The sequence below is a fragment of the Bos javanicus genome, chromosome 7 (assembly GCF_032452875.1).
Source record: "Bos javanicus breed banteng chromosome 7, ARS-OSU_banteng_1.0, whole genome shotgun sequence".
Lineage (NCBI taxonomy): Eukaryota > Metazoa > Chordata > Mammalia > Artiodactyla > Bovidae > Bos > Bos javanicus.
The window spans coordinates 36,835,547-36,857,687 of record NC_083874.1 but is presented as its reverse complement, the minus strand read 5'-3'; the positions used below and the strand labels follow the sequence as shown (position 1 = coordinate 36,857,687).

General features: G+C 42.1%; 1 long non-coding RNA gene across 1 annotated transcript in view; it reads left to right on the top strand.

The window, feature by feature from the left end:
* Positions 1-21,062, top strand: part of LOC133251998 (uncharacterized) — a 30,065-nt gene extending 9,003 nt beyond the window's left edge. Inside the window, exon 5 of the long non-coding RNA XR_009737790.1 lies at positions 21,000-21,062. This is a non-coding gene — a long non-coding RNA (uncharacterized LOC133251998). The remainder of the gene's footprint in view (positions 1-20,999) is intronic.
* Positions 21,063-22,141: the final 1,079 nt, after the last annotated feature.

Here is a 22,141-nt window from a genome sequence, read left to right as displayed (position 1 = left end):
AAAAGATGCTTGCTCCTTGGAAGAAAAGCTATGACCAACCTAGACAGCATATTAAAAAGCAGAGACATCACTTTACTGAAAAGGTCCATGTAGTCAAAGCTATGGTTTTTCCAGTAGTCATGTATGGATGTAAGAATTGGGCCATAAAGAAGGCTGAGAGCCAAAGAATTGATGCTTTTGAATTGTGTTACTGGAGAAGACTCTTGAGAGTCCCTTGGACAGCAAAGAGATCAAACCAGTCATTTCTAAAGGAAATCAACCTTGAATATTCATTAGAAGGAATGTTGTTGAAGCCGAAGCTCCAATACTTTGGCCCCCTGATTAGAAGAGCCAATTCATTGGAAAAGACTCTAATGTTGGGAAAGATTGAAGGCAGGAGGAAAAGGGGGTGGCAGAGGATGAGATGGTTAGATGGACATCGCTGACACAATGGACATGAATTTGAGCCAACTCCAGGAGATAGTGGAGGACAGAGGAGCCTGGTGTGCTGCAGTCACTAAGAGTTAGATACGACTTAGTGACTGAACAATAACAATATAAACCAGCTGTATTAGCGACTACTTGAGACCTTGTTTAGGTGAGAAAGTAAATTGGATCTGAATGAAAATCTGGCTGAACTGACTTGCTTTGGCTGTACCGTGGTGATATGAACATGTGGTCCAGATACCCGTGAACCTCAAGAGGACCCCAGGATGTTGGCCTGGCTGGATTTTACAGTAGTGACCTGCGTCTCCTTTGCAACAAATGTCTATTGGGACATGTTTACTTCTAGGTGTTCACCAAAGTGATCGATAATAAACGAATGACCAAATAACAGCATCTTTCCTCTTTTCCACATTATGTGCCCTCTGTGGAACACTAGAGCATTCTAAAGAAGATGAAGACTGTGTTTGTCACAGCCACATTCACATGACAGACATGGGCTTCATGATGGAGGCAGTCATGTTTGTCCATGTGCTTCCCAAACTCTTCAACATCTTTTCCAAGGATATACCCTGAATATTATCTTTCAGGTTCTGAGGGCCTTCATGCTGCTCATTATTCAGGGTGGAGGGGAAGTTAGATAGTTTTCTCAGTCTTCTAAGTGAGAAAGCTAGAATGTGAATCTCCCAGTCTGATTTCCTGTCCAGTGATTGTTTATTCCACGGCATGAATGAAACGTAGTGATCATAGTATATTCTTTCAACTTTTCAGATGAGGCGAGAAGATTGTGTATCTTTTCCCAGGCTCAGTGGCCTTTGACTTCATCACGCTGTCTCCCATCTTCCTCACCTCTTTGCCAACCTCAATCCAAGTTTTCTCTGAGCTCCTACCAGCATTTCATGATAAACATGTGTTTTAGCTATTTGGTTCACTATTCTGGACTAATAATTACTGAATCTAATGTAGGACTTGTAGGACAGAGAGTAGAGGACAGTAATGCCTTGGTATTGTTGTGGGAAAGCTACTTTGGGACAAGAGAACCCCCATCATGTCCCTAAAAATCATACCTTGTAAGTTCCTTTCTACTCCATTTCTGTGTAGATTTTTGTCCTCAGATTATTTGTTTGCTCAAAAATTACTCATTGAGCACCTACTAAGTGCCAGACGATGTTCTGAAGGCTTGGGAGGGCATGTCCATGAGCAAAATAGACAAAAGTCCCTGAGCTTATGAGCCTTAAGGGGGAGGGATAGAGAACCAGCAGTAAGTATTATAAATGATAAATGTGTCAATTACATGGTCTATTAGATGATAAGTGGTATGGGAAACAGCACAGTAGGAAGGTTGGGGAATACTGGGGGCAGGTCACTGCAGGTGTAATAGAATGTTCTAAGTGGACTCACTGATAGTAAAGACTTACAGGCAATAAAGGACTAAGCTATGTAGATATTTGAAAGAAGAGCAGCCCACAAAGAGGGACAAGCCAAGGCAAAGGCCTTAACGTAGGAGCATGCTTGGAATGTTTAATATGAGGTGGAAGACCAGTGAGGGAGTAGAAGAACAATAAAAGGTGAAGTCACAGAAGTAACCAGGAGTCAAACCATGTAGTAGCTTGTCTGTCGTTGTTCGGACTCTGGCTTTCCCTCTGATAGAAGTGGGGCAAGGGATTGCAAAGCTTTAACCAGAGGAGGAACTTGCTATGGCTTACATTTTAACTAATCATTTTGGTGGCATTGTTGAGAACAGGCAGTTGGTGGGTGCGAGATAGAGTGGGAGACCAATGAGGCAATTTTAATCACCAGGTTGAGGGATGATGGTGGCTTCGAGTAGTGAAGAAAAGTGCTCATAGTCTGGATACATGACTTCCTGATGTAATGGACATGGGATATAAGAGAAAAAGAAGCCAAGAATGGTTTTGGTGTTTTTGCTATAAGCAACTTAATAATTGGAGTTGCCATCATCCGAGATGGGAAAGACTGCAGGATCAATGGAATGGGAGGTGATCTTGGACCTCAAAGCTGGGCATGTTGAGAACAGGTGTCCTTTAGATGTCTCAGGTAGAGATGTTGAGTCTGGAGTTTGGCAGCATTCTAGTGGAAGGATACTGTGGAAGTAATTCCCCACATACACGTGATGAGCTATGAGCTAAAAGCTTAACAAAGCAATGTGGGTAGATAGAGAAGAATTCAAGGTCTGAGCTTGGGCACCCAACATTAATAGGTAAAGAAGAGGAGAAGGAACCAAGAGAGGAGATACAGGAGTTTCAAGGAGGTCATGGGTTGGGGTGGGGTAGGAGGAAATGTAGTGTTTTGGAAAACAAAGAAAGAAAGTAAATGAAGGAGAAGAGAAGGTCACCCACATCAAATATTGCTGGTGGGTCAAGCAATATGGGGATTGAGAATGAGAAATTGGCTTTAGTACTGAGATGGTCCATGGTAACCTTGACAACAGTAGTTTTCATGGGGTAGGGAGGATGAACACTTCATTAAGATTAATTTAAGAGAGAATATGGAGATAAAGATGAAATGGTGAGTATAAACAATTTTTTGAAGTGATTTCTTTTTTAGAAAGGGAAGAAAGCTATTGGGTTGATGGAAGAAGTGTGGTCAAGAGAAGCATTATTTTAAGATGGGGGAAATAATAGCATCTTAATGTGCTGATGGAGTTGTCTATATAGTGGGCAGAGGGATGGATTTCAGGGGGCACTGGGGTGGGAGGAAACAGAATCCAGTGTTAGAGCAGAGGGACTCGCTTTAGAATGGGGCATGGATGGTCCATGCATGGAAGGCAGAGGGCCTATGAGCAGAGGCTGGTACCAGGAACATGAGAGGGTGAGGGGTGGATGGGGACTCTCTGAATTGCTCTGTTGTTTCAGAGAAGTAAGAAGGTCATCGACTGAGAATGAGGCTGTAGGAGAAGATGTTGATGTTGAGGAGAGGGGAAAAGGTGTGAATCAGATGTCCGGGAAAGCAGAGATATGAATGAATGAGGAAAGCACTGCACAGTTGCTGGCAGCATTGAGGTTCAAGGTCATGGGTTTTAAAGGAAGCCTGTCAGCATGATCGTGTGTTTTCTCCAGGGGATCTTCATCTGCATAGCTGATGTACATAAAAGGTGGAAGACTGGATCTTTTCTCCTTTGGAAACTTTAAAAATGCAACAATTTAAATGTTCTGAGAATGAGGGAGCCACTTCAAACAATTATGTCTACCAATTTTCCTACATCTTCCTCCTTTCCCTCCCTCCCCATCTCCCCCCTCTTACTTCTTTCCTTCCTTCCAAAAGCACTTATATCTCCTGTATAAAATAATCATACCTGAGACTAGTTATGTATATTTCTTCAATAAACTTTGTGCGCATACTAAGTGCCAGGAGCTCTGTTAGGCACCGTGAAGAAACAAAAAAGCAAAGAAGACCCTAGATGCTCGTAGAGGAGAGGTGAAGATGAAACATGTCTATGACATTTATAAGATGGAAATTGGCCAGCATCAAATTGAAAATGGAACATTATGGGAATTGAGAGAGGGATACCTTGTTCCTAGCTGGAAATGAGGGATCTCTGAAGACGTGGCAGATTGTATCTTCCAAGGGTGGCCACACAGTATCTCCCATCCCACATGCTCTTCTGAGCTGAGACATCGATACTCTTCCCATTTACAGTAGGCGTGGATGTCTTCTCCTTAAATGGGTTGTGACTCATTCATAACCGATACAGTGCACAGAAGAAATGATGCCATAGAACTTCTGAGACTGGGCCAAAAGAGGAGATTCAGCTCCACCCTGTGTGCTGGGACATCATGTAAAAAGTCCTGAGCCTCCAGTTACCCCTGAGGTCACCATGTTTTGAGGAAGCCCAGGCCACATGGGCAGGCAGCTTGTAGGCGCTCTGGTTGACAGTGGTCAGCACCAGCAGTGGACATGTGACAGAGTCACCTCCGCAGCATTCTAGCCCCTAGGTGCTGAGTACCCCTCAGCTACTCAGCACCCCCAGCCATTAAGTCCTTCCAGCTCAGGTCCTGAACATAAAGGGGGAGAGTCAAGCCGTCCCTGCTACACACTCTCTGAGTTCCTGACCCAAAGAATCTCTGAGCATCATACAATGGATTTTTTTACACTTTTAAGTCTTAGAGTGATTTGTCAAATAGCAGTAGTTATCAGAACAGAAGATTTCTTGAAACACGGAATATTGGAACCAAGTCAGTGTTTAGATGCGAAGAAAATGTGATACTAAATGAGACTGGTGATTTTATTGACTATTTTCTTTATTAGAATTTCCCTTTCACATTTGATATTCCTAATATTAAACATTCTTTTGTAGAAATATCTCTAGATATTCATCAGAACATTTATGAAGACTTTGCAATGCAGCACGTTCTTGTGATTTGATTTCGTGGTGATACAGTGCCATCAAATACACTTTAGCAAAAACTAGGTCTTGAAGAGAGTAACTTTCATACAAAAGTTGAGAACTTCATTAACATGAAATACTAGGATATTTTCTATAAATGAGTGCTAAACAGTACTATTTACAGGGTGGCATTAAAAACAACTTGGTAGGATATGCATGTGACATAATTTGCTTTTAAAACTAATTTTTATTGTAACCATACCAGTGTTTTTATTTTTGGCTTGAACTCTTCAACTTTTATTGACTTACCAAAAGAGGATAAAGGGAGATTTTAAAGTATGATGGCTGTATAGCAATTGACTCATTTACCTGGTTAGTCTTCTCTGCCTTTCCTAGTGCAATAGATTAATAGGTGATCAAATGGGTTGATTTTATTGATTTCCTCTCCTCTTTCACCTTCTTCTGGCCACACAGATCTGTGTTGCTGCTTTCACAGTTAAGGTATTTTGTTTGCAAGTAACTGAGACCAACGTGAGCCAACTCAGGAAAAACCAGTAATAACGAGAGGTGCAAGGATCTGAAAGTGTTTCCAGAATTAAAGGGGAGGCTGAAGAACCAGGAAGGGCAGGCCGAGTAGCCAGGAGCTCCAGGAATATAGCAGGTGGGAAGCCACTTCCAAGCCACTTCGTTCACTGCCTGCCCTGGCGTGAATGAGCTCCGAGTGATCATGGGCACCATGTTCCTTGGCTCACAGCTCTAATTCCCATGGAGTGTGACTTGGTCCTAGGAAAGTGAGTCCTCAGTGAAGCTCCTCTCTTGTCTGTATCTGGTGGGAGACATATCCCAAAGTAAATCTGTGTCTTTTATGATCCGAAGGGAAACGGAAGTCAGGCAGACCAGAAAGCAGCTGTCCACCTCACTTTTGACTCCAGGAGTCATCTCAATAGTCAGCAGCACACTGGACCTCATAGATTTTTTTAAGGGGGTATGTCCTTGTAGTTTTATTTATTTTGGACCTCAGAGATTTTAGTGCATTCATTCAATCCAACTGTTTCTGTTAACTTGCAATATACCTTATTTAAAAAATTATCTCTATTACCACATTTTGAAAAGAGTTGTTGTTCAGTGACTCAGTCATGTCTGACTCTTTGTAATGCCAGACTTTCCTCTTCTCACCATCTCCCAGAGCTTGCTCAAACTCATATCCATTGAGTTGGTGATGCCATCCAACCATTTCATCCTCTGTCATCTCCTTCTTCTCCCGCCTTCAACCTTTTCCAGCATCAGGGTCTTTTCCAATGAGTCCGCTCTTCGCATCAGGTGGCCAAAGTATTGGAGCTTTAGCTTCAGCATCAGTCCTTCCAATGGATATTCAGCACTGATTTCCTTTAGAATCAACTGGTTTGATCTCCTTGTGGTCCAAGGGACTCTCAAGAGTCTTCTCCAACACCACAGTTCAGAAGCATCAGTTCTTCAGCACTCAGTCTTCTTGATGGTCCAACTCTCATGTACATACATGACTACTGGAAAAACCATAGCTTTGACTGTACAGACCTTGGTTGGCAAAGTAATGTCTCTGCTTTTTAATATGCTGTCTATGTTTGTCATAGCTTTTCTTCCAAGGAGCAAGAGTTAATGTCTCTTGAAAAAGGTTAATGTCTTTTAAAATAGCTTCCTATTCATTGGCTCCTTCTTTGCTTACAACTTCATAAGATAGAACCAGGATTCACATTCCCTCTTGAGAGTGGAAAACTGGAGGTGTTGGATGTTTCAGGCCCTTGTCCCAGGTCACTCTGATGTCTTAAAAACATGGTCAGGGCTCCAACTGAATTTGACTATCATTCATCCATCCATTGTCCTTCTCTTTTTTTATGAGGCAGTTTCCGTAAGGACAGCTGTTGCACCTCCTGCCCACTGGGTCTCAACATTCACTAGGAAAATGAAGTACTTTGGAAAGGGAGGATTCAAGTCTTTGCTTTGCCACCTATAAGCTGGTGGTCATGATCACAATCTCTCTCACCTGAATTCTACTTACTGGTCCCTCCCAGGGCTGATAAAGAATAAAACGGAGGGATAGATATTACAGGGGGTTATGAAGCAAAGTGTCATGCAATTGTGAAGTGTTATCACTTTATCCATGCTTTTAATTCTCCTTATGTGTGTGGGCATGTGGTACATTATCACTGACTATTACACCACGTGCCGCTTCAACACAGGAGCAATAGCAGTGCAACGTGAGTTCCCTAGGGTTTTATCAGGTCAGACAGAATCAGTGTATCCAGGCCATTATACCTGGAATACAGTTTCTGCAATTTGTTTCTCTTGCAACCTGTTAAGCCTGTAAAGGTGTTCAATTTCCAAAGAATAATTAAGCCAAGGACACTGTGTCCCATCTTTGATTAAATACAGTTTTCACTTTAGAATCAGATACTTCATTTTTAAAAGTTGAATAGAATAGCATCTTAAAAAGAAAAAAAAAGAATTCCCACGGGATAAATTTAGGCTGCTGAAAAAAAGTTTAATGTAAGATTATTCTTGGTACAGAAACATTTTCACTTGGCTGTGAATTGGATACATTTAAAAATCATTTTAGGCTCTTGCCTTTGAAATTGTGTGTGATAAGGGAGATTACTAAACAAATGTCAATAGGCATATTGGATTCAGTAACACTGCTTCCCTCATTCTAATGAACTAGTGCACCTCTGAGTGCCAGGTAAAGATGCTCTTCTGCTTACAAGAACACTTGCAGTGGCTGATTGGTGGAGAAAGCTTGATGGTAATTTTGCTCATGTTGGTCTCTCCGTTCATGCTTGGCTTACCCTGTTTCTGGGCAGACAGGACCTTTGTCTTGCACATTTAAAGCTGTTAGCCTTATCTATACAGGCCTAGGCACTTACGTACTGTGTGGCAAATCTAGCCATTTCAACAGATGTACCAATTTATATTCTCTGTTGTAGATCTTCTGCATGTAATTACAATAGATGGCATTTAATAAACTTGTACTGTGTACCAGGTGCTAGACTGATAACTCTCTATGTTGTTTTAAAACCTCATGCTGTTAACATAAAACGTATTGAAAAAGATAATATGACTCATCTGGCCATGAAATAATCCAGCCATTTGGCATACATAAACTTGACCATCACCAGCTAGGATAAAAAAAAAAGAGTGTATGTGTCTTTCCCTGAAATTTGGAGATTTTTGCTTTCTTGATGCTTCATCAAAGAAAGCGCTCCAAGCAGAGGAGAGGCGTCCCCCTTTCTCGTTCCAGTCCCATTACATTGCTGTGGACAAGGTGGAGTGAAGACAGTCAAGACTCATGCTTGTCCCCCTAAGGGTTTGTACTCTGGGGATCCTAATAGACTCAGAAGGAGAAAGTGACCCTACCGGAGGCCAGCTCTCATCCCTAGCTCACCCACCCCTGCCAGACAGAGCTGTTGGGGTGCACCCATCTGGGCAGGCTGCCCTTTTCTCAGGACTCCTTTAGCCACTTGCAAAGCCTGGCCACATCTTCAGCCTTGGTGGACTTTTCCAAGAGGACCAGAAAATGATGGGGTTGCTTTCCCTGCTGTGGGACATGGTGGCTTCCATCAAGAACCATGACCAACGGCAGGAGAGTGACCGAGTTACAATAATACCTGTCCGTCTACCTCCCAGGAATGTCATCAGTATGAGATGGCCTCATAGATGTGGAAGTCCCTTGAAAGGCATAAAAACACAAGTCAAAACAATAAAAGAACAAAGAGTTTTATGACTGCTATGACATCAGAGCATTCCAGTCCAGGACAGTCAGGGCTGTTGACGACAAGCCAAGTTCTCTCTGCAGGGCCCAGGATTTTCACCCAAGTTTTAGCAGATTTGTCTAAAATTGGCGACTCTCCTAGCCAGGGGGAAGAAAATGAAATATAGCAGTGAGCTCATATTTGGGGTCATATACTACCCCCAATTTTTTCTCTTAGACATGTAGAGACTCACACCTGCTGCTGCTGCTGCTAAGTCGCTTCAGTCGTGTCCGACTCTGTGCGACCCCATAGACGGCAGCCCACCAGGCTCCCCTGTCCCTGGGATTCTCCAGGCAAGAATGTATACAAAATATGCATGTAAGAAATACATACATGCTGTGTAAATGTTGAGAGAGCAAAAAAGTATAATCTAGAAGTAGCTGGAATTTCTCTCCTCGTCTAGATCGGATCTGTTTCCCTCCATCTCCAGCTTCACAGCAGGGGTGGCCCCAGGCATCCTAAGTCTGCAAGATTTCTGCAGGCTCCCCAGGTTTCCTCTGGTTCCTCTGTCCTTGGGTGTCCATATCTTACAGGAAGTCTGTTTGCTGCTTAATCTGGGCAGCACTGAGAAACTCAGCTCCTCACTGATCTCAGCAATCATTATCCATCCCAGATATGCCAGTAGATTTTGCTGGCTTGGGTGAGAGTATGATGGGTGTGCAGGGGGACTGAGTTCACATGGCCACAGTGAAGACAGTGTGAATCAGCTCAGGAGGCGTTGTCTGAAGTAACCACCTCTTTTCAGGGGAGATTGAGAGCTTGTTTTTGAAGCCCTGTTTTTCCTCCCCCTCCTCACTTCCATCTACCTCTGGACACCCCACATCTATAACCCCTTGGTGGTGGTGGTTTAGTCGCTAAGTCGTGTCCGACCCCATGGACTGTAGCCTGCCAGGCTCCTCTGTCTGTGGGATTCTCCAGGCAAATTACTGGAGTGGGTTGCCATTTCCTTTTCCCCCTAAGCCCTTAGGGGAGTCAAATAACAAATTTCCTTTCCTCATCTCAAGCAGGACACCCCCCCTCCCAGCCCTGATGGTGGGTGGGGCTCCCCTCTTCCACATGGCGCTCTTTCAAACAATGAAAACATCTTCCTAAGTGAATCCAGAGAACAAATTATCTTCATCTCCTTCCAAAAGTGTAAAATATTTACATATTACCTAAATCCTTGACCCCATCAGGGCTGAACACTGATAACAAAATCATGCCCCGTATGTTCTTTTTCTTTTTAAAGATGTGTCCAATATGTTTTGACTATAACTTTAAATAGGTCACTTATGAAAGCTTTAGATTGGACACAATTGTCTTGAAGATGTAGCTGAGCTCTGACATCCTATGTTGCTCTGCTATTCTATTGAGAGAAAAGCGGGAAAAAAAAAAGCTTTATTTCTGTTTGAAAAAAAAAAAAATGATCATCTGTCTAAAAATAATGTAAGGAGAACACCCACGATTCCTGTCCTTTCTCAAATGTCACATCCCATTGATCTAGGTCAGCCAGGAAGTCACTTAGCGCTTTCTTTAAAAAGTCATATTGTCCGGGGGATGAAGGACATCTTCTTTCACTTCTAATCAGCCAACCCATTACTCCTTGTCTGCATTTGTAGGTTCGCAGAGAAACTTAAGTGGCATGAGTCATGTTCTGAAAATCAAAATGCACACGCAGAGCATATAAATGAGCCACGAAGAGAGTAGGAATTGGAGACACAGTGTGGCCCTTTGTGAAACATGACAACGTCCTGCGGACCAAGGTTTCTGAGTGTTGTTGAACTAAGGAGGGTAATGACAGGGTTCAGGCTTTGCCGGAAAGTGTGTCATGATATGAGGTTTTAGGAGAAGTGCAGCGTGCCTTTAATCAAGCCCACGGGGAGCTTACTAATGGTGCCCTGTTTCTCAGTTGTTTATGCGGTGGGTGGGTGGGCAGAAATCAGACCAGTTCCACTTTCTGTTATGAAAATTCAGAGTGTATTTATCTAATTCTTTTCTTCTCCAAGGAAACATTGACAAATGTTAATTACAGAGATTCTGGTTTTACCTATCCTGAAAGCACACTCTGGAGCATTACTTTTACTGGGGGTCACCTCTGTTAAGTGGGAACTTGAGTTTGAATGACTTGGCAGGTCACCCTCAAGGGATAATATCTATGTCTTCAAAGGAACCCTTTGGGATCCACCCCTTGTTTTGGGAAAGGTAATATTTTGGCCTGTGGATTCTGGCAGCTGGACAACATCTTGGGAGGATCCCAGCCACACACAGATGAAGGAATTTTTTACATGTTAAGCCTTCCATGTTGCCAAGGTACTTATTACCTTATTTCTGGGGTGATGGCTGTTTGTTCAGTTGCAGAGTGTTATGGCTGAGTCTTTGATCTCATCTCCTGAAGTTAATTGTAAAACTTTTGCATGATCCCGTATATTCCTGGATTACAAAATTACACCATCAGGCAATTCTTATTGTCATGGATAATTGTCTTAAATAGGGGAATAAGTTAGAGGGCTAGAATAAAGAATGAAAGTAAACACTTATGGGGAACATTACGCTTTAGAAAAAGGCATTACAGTGTAACAGTATGGTGAGTCCAATCCCAGATTTATAGTGATTTAATGAAATAAGCAGCAGGCATTGGCTCTAAACATATGTTGACAGAGGCAGATTGGATATCAGAGATTTCTGTTGTAAAGTAGTGATTTTTGTGTCCAAAATGTCATTATCTTCAAAAGATACATAGTCCTTTGAGGTCTGAAAATACTGATAGTTTCCTTTTACTGCTTCTTGAGCTTAGAACTCATTGTTTTATCTTGGAAGACATTTGCTATTTCTACATTAGGGCATTGTAATAGGATTTACATTTCAGCAGTCAGCAGTCAGCAGTCCCAAGACTGTTTGATAGAAAGGCTCAGGAAGAATGAGAAGACTTCTTATTCTGGTTGTCATGGATGATGCCTAGGTTTACAAAGGACTTAAGATAGAATGACAGGGAGAATTCATAACCTGATGCTTTTGAGTCAGTTTCCTGTTCTGTTTTTAATTAGAACTAACCCTCTTTTTTTCATTTGCCAAGGAACATACCTTGCCTTAATTTCTTGGGGGACAAAAGTCTGCCAAAAATGGATTAAAAAACAGTTGATTTGGAATCATGTCATAACATAGAACTAAAGGAAAGGGTTGAACTGGCTGCTTAAGCCTGAAACAATCCTCCAGAGTTGGTCCCACTGGTGGCAGAGAAAGACAAAGCAAACACAAATTGTGTTGAAGTGGCAGCAATGTGACCCTAACTTTGAGTATCTGCCAAAGCTGGGATGAAGGATTTCACTTAACGCAACTAGCATTTTATCCCACTGACATAATTAGAAATTTGGGGCCCTTTCCCACACAGGACTATAGGAATCCCTTTTCGATTTGCTTTTAAGATAATGATCACCTCATTATATATCTACAGCTTCCTTGCAACCCTCATCTTTGGTTTTAATACATAGCCTTCCATTGTTGAGCCCCAGCTTTCATGCATTACGGGAGTGTTCAGTGTTTTAAATTATGCCTGGACTTCTCATGCTTCTTTGAGTGCAGACCTAGGAAACTGTTCCTGAATGAAGAGATTCAGCAGTGCTGTTTTAATATAATATTTTCCTTCCATAAGTCTTGAATCCTTCCCCTTATTTATTCAGCTCTTCATTTTTCCCAGCACTAGGATACAAAATTTCAGAGGTCATTTTTTTCCCTTGAAATTCTGCATGCTATGTTGACTTAAAGAAAAATGATTGTATTTCAGTAAGTAATTCATTCAAATTTGAAGAAGGAGATTAGAAAGTTCAGATGTTATTCCAAATGGATGTTTTTTGAAAAGTCAAACTATCAAAAAAAAAAAATGAAGGTAAAATGGAACTAAACAGAAAGCAAAATGCTTCCAGTTTGAATAAATAAAATTTACTAGATTATCTCATTGGATATCAGCCCTTTCAAAATTTCAAGTCCCTAGTCATTGGGAAATCTTGCTCATTTTCTATGGTAGTAACATATAGAGATTGCAGTAGTTAATTGCAATTATTCACTCTAGACAAAGACAAAAAAAAAAAGAGTTTTTCATCTTCCAGTTTTTTAGTTTGTGTGCAAAGTTGCCATTCCAGATGGGGCCCATTATGCGATGCTGTATTTCAAAGGGAAACGTTTCTTAAAGTTGCTAAAAAAAAGTCTATTAAGGAAATAAGAGCCGCTGAAGGAAAGACACATGTTATATATTTCTTCAATTAGTGGCAAAGTCCTGGTAGTATGATAAAGAACTGTGGGGGTTCTAAGTGAAATACTTGAATCTTCTCTCCTCCTCAGCCACCCAATGCTGTTGTAAAAAGGGAGAGACAATCATTGGATTCAATTCTAGGGGAAAACCATTTCTGATTTTGTAGCTATGAGAACAGAGTTGCACTCTTTTGCTTAATGTGTCATTTATTAAAAGTTTTTCTCAGTAGGACAGCAAGCAATTATGTGAAGCAGCTGGGTTACAAGAAGGCCTGCTCACATGTTATTACACGCAGAGGAATTATGGATTATGGAAAGATGAACAATGTAATTATGCTCATGGAGTGTCACTTATTATTAATTTTGGGGGTGAAATTTGTAATAATTTCATAATAGCTCTAAAAATCAGAGCAAATGTTTGGATTTCTAAGGGTTCTCCAAGGTTTAAAACTGGTCCATGGGTTTAATTTTGTCAAAATGTGGTCCAGTGCCTGACAGTGCTCAGTGTTTCAAGGGGAATGAAATCCTACAAAGGCTGAAGACAAAGTCTAAAACTTTTAATTTGAAATTTCTCATTTCATTAACTCTCATCTGTCACAACCCATTCCCTTGCTGGGATCCTATAGAGATGGATTCAGAAGAGGGTAGCCCACAGCTGCCTTGCAATTACCCTGAGTAACTCTGCAAAGGTGAAAAGACGCTGTACTCATGGAAGTCAATTAACATCTTTCCTGGTTCCACCTGGCAATTATTTGAGACCTATCGTCTTCCAGAGACCTGCCAGTCACTCAGAAATCAGGGTTGTCTTTGCCTTTCTAGAGCCCCTTCCTTCGACTGTTCAAACTCCTTTCTCTTATTCTTCCCAACGCCTGTTCCACCCTCTTCCTTCTTGTTTCTTGTTGGCAGTATTGCTAATTAGGCCGCTTTTTCAAACAGAATGAGAAGTCTCTTTTGCCAGGTAAGTGGGTGGTATTTGCAGTAAGTAATTAAAGTGGATTCACTGAATTAAAAAAGCCTAATAATAACAATAGCAAACAACAACAACAAGTGTGGGCAAAAACTTAAGTCACAGAAATGAAGCCATGCTAGTAAATGGTCAAGTGGCCTGAAAACTCTGCAGGTGTAGATGTTTGAGTTGCTGGACAAGTGGCTCTTTGGCCATCTAACATAAAGTAAAAAATAAAGGAATACAGAGTCATCATTATCTCAAGTTTAGTGTATTTTAAAGTTTCCCAGCTGCTATATAGTGATAGAGCTTTAATTTTTACCTTTAAGGATGTCTTTTCCAAATGGCAATAACTTAATGTTCTTAGCCTCTAACTGCAGTATGTGTGTGAGTCATTCAGTCATGTCTCTGTGACCGCATGAACTGTAGCCCACCAGGCTCCTCTATCCATGGAATTCTCCAGGCAAGAATACTGGAGTGGGTTGCCATTCCCTTCTTCAGGGGATCTTCCTAACCCAGGGATCGAACCCAGGTCTCCTGCATTGCTGGCAGATTCTTTACCATCTGAGCCACCAGAGAAGTCCAGTAGATACTATTGAAAGTTCAAATGAGGTTAAAAAAAAAATCCCTAAAAATTGCCAGTGGAAAAATCTGCTAAAACGTAATGCTTACTTTTCCAGCCCTTAAAAAAAAAAACTGAAGTATAGTTGATTTACAGTGTTGTTCTAGCACTTTATATATGACACAAACATAAATCACAGACACCCATCTATGTAAATACATTTTTGTGTGTGTGAAAATCGATTGAGTCAACATTATTTGCCAAACACCTATTAAGTTCTAGGCTGTGGCATACCATGATGAATGAAAACACATGTAGTCCCTCCCCTCATGGAGCTTACAGCCTACTGCAGGAGAGAGACATTAATTAAAATATCATGTAACTGAATATAGTACTTCAAATGTGACAAGTACCATAAAGAAGAGGTATATATAGAAGACCATTTATTAGGGAACGAGGGCTTAATCTAGGATGTCAGAAAAGGTTTCACTGGGGAAGTGATGATACTGAGTTTAGATTTCAAATAAGATGGGGATGAGGGGGAAGGAGGGATCCAGAGCAGCTGAGTAGCTTGATTGGAGCCTTTGTGATAGGAAGGAGCATGCACACTGAGAAAGTAAGCGGTGGGTAAGAAGCCAGACTTTGTGGGGCAGTGTAGATGCCGGGGAGGTCTTGGCTCTCGGCCCTGAAGTAATGGATGCTGGGATTCAGGCACGAAGGTGGCACAAGTTTCGTCAAGCTCAGCCCAGCTTCAGTGTGGAGACTGATTGGAAGGAGCATAGATTCACGGGGGTTAAATGAGAGGCTGTCATGGTAGAAGGGAGAGAGTTGCTGCGAGTGTGAACTAGAGTAGCGGTGCTGGGGCTGGAGGAAGAGAACTTGATGATGATTTGTATGTGAGGTGGGGAGTAAGAGAGGAGCCAAGGGAGCTTCTTTCCCTGGTGTTTGCTGTGGTTGACTTTCAGGCTTTTTGTCCATTTGACTATACTGCATGCATGTGTGTGCCCAATCGCTAAGTCATGTCTGACTCTTTGCCACCCCATGGACTACAGCCCACCAAGCTCCTCTGTCCATGGGATTTTCCAGGCGAGAATACTAGAGTGGGTTGCCATTTTCTCCTTCAGGGGATCTTTCCCACCCAGCGATCCAACCCACGTCTCCTGTATCTGCTGCATCGGCAGCTGGATCTTTACCACTGAGCCAGCTGGGAAGCCCATTTGACTATAGTGCTCTCCCTCTTTTTTCTTACTAATTTGTACGATATATTCATACATTGTGAATATTATCCCTTCTTCTGTTACATGTTCCAGATATTTTCTTCTGGTCTCTTCCTTGTCTTTTTTATTTTACAGTATTTTTTAATGATTTACATAGTTATACTTGTCAATTTATTTTTTTCTTCCAAATTTTGTGCCTTCTGTGCTTTTCTGATAATGTCTAATTGGTTTTTAAAATTCATTTGGAACTTATATGTTATGAAGTAGGGATTGGTCCTGTATTTTCTAGATGGGTATTAAATTGTATTTATACCATTTAGTCTCTTTTCCCAATTAATTTAAAATAAAACCCCATATACACATATTCAGCAGATATTCCTTACATTATTCTAATTCATTGTTCTAGGTGACTTTCCTGTGCTAATTATGCACTGTTTTAATTAGCATATATGTGTGTGTGCTTAGTCCTCAATTGTGTCTGGCTCTTTGTGCCCCCAAGGACTGTAGCCCACCAGGCTCCTCTGTCCATGGGGATTCTCCAGGCAAGAATACTGGAGTGGGTAACTATGCCCTCCTCCAGGGGCTCTTCCCAATCCAGGGATCAAACCCAGGTCTCCCACATTGCAGGCGGCTTCTTTACCATCTGAACCACCAGGGAAGCCCAAGAATACTGGAGTGGGTAGCCTGTCCCTTCTCCAGGGGATCTTCCTGACCCAGGAATCGAATCGGGGTCTCCTGCATTGCTTATTTTAATTAATTAGGGCTTCCCAGGTGGCCCAGTGGTAAAGAATCTACCTGCCAGTGCAGGAGATGCAAGATTGATCCTTGGGTTGAGAAGATCCCCTGGAGGAGGAAATGGCAACCCACTCCAGTGTTCTTGCCTGGAAAATTCCACGGATAGAGGAGCCTGGCAGGCTCCATTTGTAACAGTCCATGGGGTTGCAAATAGTTGGACATCACTGAGCACGCAGTCACACATTTAATTAATTAAAAATATTTTGTATTCCTCTGGTACATTTTCTCTTAGACGTCTAGAGAATCAGCTAGTCAGTTCTATGAAAGGAACTCTTGGGATTTTGCTTGAGATTGCAGTGAGTTTATAGATTAATTTAGAAAGAATTGGCATTTTTGGTTACAACATTGAGTCTTCCTACCTAGCAATATGGCATATCTCTCCATTTATTTCAGTGGGGTGCGTCTTCTTTTATGTCCTCCCGTAAAGTTTTATATTTTTATTTATATAGATCTTAAGGCAAAGGTATTTTGTTTTACTTGAATTACTTTAGAGTTTCCTACTTTGTGACTTCAGTTAAGTGTGTATATTTATAAATACTATTCCATCTTCTCCATGTGATTAAGATGTGTTCTCTGTCTCTTAAAAGGTTTGACATCGGTTCCAGGCGGGAGGATAGGGGTAAGGTGGATTTTTCTTTTCTTGGTGTAATTACCTTGATGGAGACTTTCAGATCAATCTCTCTGCAAGTGATAGCCTGCCTTCTCTAGCACACGGTTTAATGTGAGTGGAGGTTATGTATCTGTGCTCTGTATCTACATCTTTCGAAATGCACTGTCTAATGATTTGGAAATATTCCAGCATAATTTCTCTGTTGGTACATGTTCAAGGCCCAGCAGAAGAATCACTCATCCTTAACCTTGTTTGTTTATCTGCTTGCTGATCTTTCTCTTGACTGCTACCTCTTAAATGCGTTGAAGGGTCAAGGGAGTCTAGAAAGCCCTTAAGGACCAACCCTAAAGTTCATCTTCTGTGCTTCCGAAAGACATTCTCTTCTTGCCCCTTCTGCTCCGGCAAAGAAGGGAGTTATCAATAGATGTTATGGTTGATAATGCACACAGAGCATGCACAAAAAATAGATCAAAGACTCTGAACATGTTTATCTGTTTGATGGATCCAGCTTTCTTTGTTCACACAGTTTCGCTCAAAACTGTTCTTTCAGTGTCCAAGCTAAGCTTGTGTCTAGTGATGCAGACTTGATTTAAATTAGAGAGACCCGGTAAGCGCCCTGGCTGAGCTGGGAGGGACAAAGCTGGCTTTCGTCAGCCTCTTTCTATCATCTCTGTGTGCCCTCAGCCTCTTTGGTTTTCTTGCTTGTGAAGCTCTGTCAATGATACTGGTGTCTTTGTTTTGTAGACGTAGCCTGGGCTCTGCAGTGGTGATGGCCTGCCGCTTACTATCGATTTCTTTGGGTGTTAATATTTTCCTATTATGCCTGTTGTCTGGCCCTCACTTCTCTGCCTGGTACTGTAATACACAGCTTTCAGTATTCTGATGCGATAGCATGGGTCTGCTATCACTAGCTTGATTTTTTTAACAGGAAGCTCAGACAATAAAGGCCTTGAGAAAGCAAATGTGAGAAATGCATGCTTCTGTCTAGGGACATGAGTGCAAAAACAAAACAAAACAATACTGTCTATTTTGTTAGTTTCTGCCACCCTGTTTTTACAGTAAAGAACTAGAACCCTTCCCTGAACCCTGGGCATGAGCAGAGAAATTGGCTGCAGCTATCAGAGGCTGCACTTTGAGATATAAAATGTTTTCTAGATAAATGTGTAATTATCACCTGTTGTCTGCTTTCTCTCCTGCTGCTCAATTAGTAAATGCCTTCTTGATTTAAGGAGTACATCTTGAATACTACTACTATTACTTCTACTACTAACAATAACAATAAATGTGCATTTAAAAGAGAAATTCATAAAACCTAGTGACAGGTAACTATTAATCCCTCCTTTGTGCATTAATTGAACCTAAGTAGATAACATATACAGCTTTGTTGGAACTAGCTCCGTGTGGAGCAGGTTTTTGAGGAGGGGATCTCTGTTTTTCTTCAGACTCAGTCAATGAGGTTTTATCTAAGAGTGACATGTTAATGAGACTTTAAACGGGATTTGGGGATTTCAGAGGAAGAGGAACATTTAAGAAAGGATCATAAGTTTTCATTGTTCTAAAGGGGGGAAATGTGGAAAGTCAGAAGTGGTCTCTATTTTAGCTTCTAGGCAATGTCAGATATCTGGTTTCTAGCTTGCTTTATAGAGTCCTTCTTACCCTACTCTGTAGCAGTTACCCAGTTGTTCTTGCTGATTCCTCTTTCTTTGCCCTGGGTCTTCAGTGATATTCTTCTCCGCTCTCACATGTCTCATCCTCCCATTGTGTACTGAATTCCACAGTTGTGTTCCTACTTTTATAATCAGAGTTTTGGCTTGGCACATGGTTGTCTACTTTGAAACTATATTTCTCAGCCTCCCTTGCAGCTAAAAGTCTGCCTAAAAGTTAAGTTCCACTTAAGAAGTTCTCCCAGGAAATTTGGAAGAAGAGAGCTGGGCTTCCTTTGGATCCCCACTGTCTTAATGACCAGCCAGACCGTGGGTTTCCTGCATTGACTTCTGATCCCCTCTTAACTGGTTGTCAAGAAGCAGTGTGGGTCGTGGCCCCTTCTTGATCTCGTGTCTCATCTCTGAGTGCTGCTCCTCATGTCCATTTTCCTGCTTCCTGCTGCACTAGGGGCTTCAGATTAGACTCTGGGCTGTGGCTCTAGTTGTGCCTTTGAGTTAGCAGGCCCCATGCTAGGTTTCTCGGTTGCTCTAGACATCTCTCACTCTTTTCAGTGGTTTTATAAACCCCTCGGTCCCTGTATTAAACTCATTTTGCTTCAAAATACATGGAGTTAGTTTTCAATCCTGCCCTGATCCTATGATAAATAACATTAATTATGTCCATGCCCATAGAATAGGCGGGCAAGGATGGTCCTCATAGAGGAACCACCAGTGAGTTTCGTGGGCCAGGCTCCTGGTGAGGCCCTTGACCTTCTCTCATTGACTCATCCCACCCACCCTGTGGGGCAGGCATCACTGCCATCTTACTGAGGTCTCTCTCTCAAGAGGGCTGGGGAGGTCTGTAACAAGCCTGTGGCCACAGGGGTGGGAAGGGAAATCCCGTGCTTTAAGCCTTCTCTGTCACCCCAGCTGTGAGCAGAAATTGTTAGGATGTCAGAAATCAGTGCTGCCGACTGAGATGCCAAAACAATGTCTTTCACTTTCACATGGAGAAACTGAGTCTGTCAGAGGGACGTGACCTCATTGCTTTAACTCTTCCCCATGAGCCGGATGCTCTGCACAGTGCGGTTAGACCCGTACCCTGAACCCACGGTGGGACCTGAGGCCTCCATGTGATGTGATGTGTTGCTCTCACAGCCTCCCCCTCACTTCTAGGGAGGAGTGGGTGCTCTCATCAGTCCCTTATAAGAACTGCCAGTGGCTGAAGAGTTTAGTACACTCTATTTAAAAAATAAAATAAAAGCAGCAGTGCATGTATTGTGAACACTTGAGAGGCTCTCACAAGGCAGGAGTGGACATGGGCACGGAGGCCACTCCCTGCCGCAGCCTGGTTCTCTCTCCCGTTCCTTCCTGCATCCCTGGCTTCCCCTTCCTTGGCTGGAGTTGTTGAAGGCCTGGGAGGCTCCCCTCTCTGTGTGTCTCCCACCACCCAAGTCCTTGTGTCCCGCTCTCTGTGTCTGGCTCCTTTTACTCTGCACTATATTCAGGATTGACTTTTTCTCCAGCCAGAGTCATGAGACAGACACTGGGTTTGGGGTGAAGTAAAGCAGGCCTTCTCTGCTGTGTTGCGATTCTAGGGCGTTTCAGCCATTCTGACTTAAAGGCATTTTCCATGGGTCTCAGCTTCTCAGAGTTTTTACTAAGATGCGGGGAAGGGGGGTCAGGAAACTAAGTAGGAAATATTAGCTGGCCTGATTTTGCCTTTATTGTGCACATATACCCTGAGAGATCTTGAGGAAAAGGACTGGCGAGGCCAAAGCAGAATTTAGGGACTGCGATGATACCGTTTTATGATCATTCCTTATCAGCTCTCTGCACAGCCATCCCTGGAAGGTCCTCTGTCCCATGCGTGGCCCCCCCCACTTGAGTGCAGTCTTTCTTCTGTGAAGCCTCAGCTCAGTGGTTACCGCCTCTGTGAAACCTGGCAGACAGCATTAATCCTTTTGTCTTCAGCAGCCCACAAGCTTTGTTGACACAATAGAAATACTACTACAGCACTTAGCACAGTGCGCTGTGAAAAGCTGTTTGCTTATCTGTGTCTCCCACTACATATTGACCTCCTTAAGGAGAGTGACTGCATCTTACTCATCTCTTAATCCGCCACAGCTAAATAAATATTTGCTAAATCAAGCCAAATTCCTATCCCAATTCAATGTAACACATCAAAGTACAGAGTTCTTGGATTTTTAGGACCCGTTGATTGTACAATCACCTTTGATTTAAGTAGTGTTTGGGATGTATTCCATGTCCATGTGTGATATTGCCTTAAATGTATTGCTCATGAACATGGATTCTGGAGCCCAGCTCCCCACTGTGAGTGCTGGTTCCACCATGGCCAATCTCTGTGACCTTGGTTGGACAAGGGTCTTAACTCTTCTTTGGTTTCCTCACCTTTAAAATGTGGCTGAAGATAGTATTTATCTCATCACAGGGTTGTGAGAAGATTCAATCAATGAGCATTTGAAGAGCATCTAAAGTACATCCTGGCAGACGGTAAGTGCTATCTAAGTATTTGTTGTTATTGTTATCTGGATACCACTTAGAATAAAGTGTAAAACCTGAAATGTACACCTTAAACTCATTTTAAAAAGCTGGCTTGAACAACTCTTAGAAATTGCGTAGAACAATTTCCACAACGGCAGCTGCTTCCGAAGCTGGCTCTTCTTTCTCTGGACACTTGAAGCGTTACTCTTGCCCCACCCATGAGGACTCTGATTCTCTTCTTGCAGTATCATTTTTCTTCCTGTTTGTCAGTCTTATTTTCACTTGAAGGGCCAGCCCAGTGTCTTGTATGCTTTAACATCACCTGGCAGGAAATCTAACCAACAGTAAGTACCTAATAAAATGGTAAATGAACCAATGAATCACCAAGAGAACCCACACAGAACACCTGGAAACAATGAATAGATACTATATATATGCTGATACTTGGAGTTAGAATCAACAAATTAACAAACAAGCCCCTGCTCCAACTCTTGACAGGCACATAGTCTCATTTTGGAGACAGGGCTAAATGGGTCTCTGGTTGCCTATACATCTTTTGCCTGTTTTCTTTATTACTTTACCCCTTCTCTTGTGCAAACTGAAATATGGACAATTTTCTCTATGCCCTTCTTCATTATTAATCCATTGACACTTCTTGCTCTCTGCCTTCATCTTACTGCCCTAAAATCCACTCTCCTGCTTGAGTGAGTCCTTGGCTTGTACATGGCAGCTGTCTTATCATCTTCTATATATCCAGATTGTTCAGCTAACTATTTATACTTTTGATGCCATCTTTCTTACTCATGTGCTCTGCTCTGTGAAGGCATGAGTTTGCCTACATTATTATTACTCCAGGACTCTTCCAGGTGCTACAATTGGAAACCATTTAATAAATGCTTTTGGATTAAACATTGGTACTTACCTTGGGTGACTTCAATATGTGAGGATAAATAAGATAGATGATATGGCCTGTATGATCATTTATTCTTTCACTTCTTGGAAACCTATAGAGTTTATATCACAGGTGTAGTGCCAGATATTGACAGTCTAATTGGAGAGACAAGATTAAAAGATGCTAAAATACATCAT